Source organism: Hipposideros armiger, unplaced genomic scaffold, assembly GCF_001890085.2.
Source record: "Hipposideros armiger isolate ML-2016 unplaced genomic scaffold, ASM189008v1 scaffold_238, whole genome shotgun sequence".
Taxonomy (NCBI): Eukaryota; Metazoa; Chordata; class Mammalia; order Chiroptera; family Hipposideridae; genus Hipposideros; species Hipposideros armiger.
Window position 1 is genome coordinate 1,147,358 of NW_017731588.1, and position 324 is coordinate 1,147,681.

Consider the following 324-nt stretch of genomic DNA (forward strand, 5'->3'; position numbering starts at 1 on the left):
ATGATATGAAGCCATCTGCCAGCTATAATGTCAAGTAACAAAAGGCATGGTGTAGAGGCATATGTATGATATTATGCTTTTAATGTAAACAAACAGACCATAAATATAGACAGGTCCACTATAGCATATACATAAAATGATGATTCCTTAAAAGAAACTGTCCAAGTAGTTCCTTTAAATGAGAGGAACAGAGCACGAAAATTTGACTTTTCATTTTTTACCTTTCTGTATTGTTAGAATTTTCTAACCTTAAGAATGTACTTCCAGGGGCCAGCCGAGTGACTCAGTTAGTTAAGAGCACGAGCTCTGAGCCAACGGGCTCGC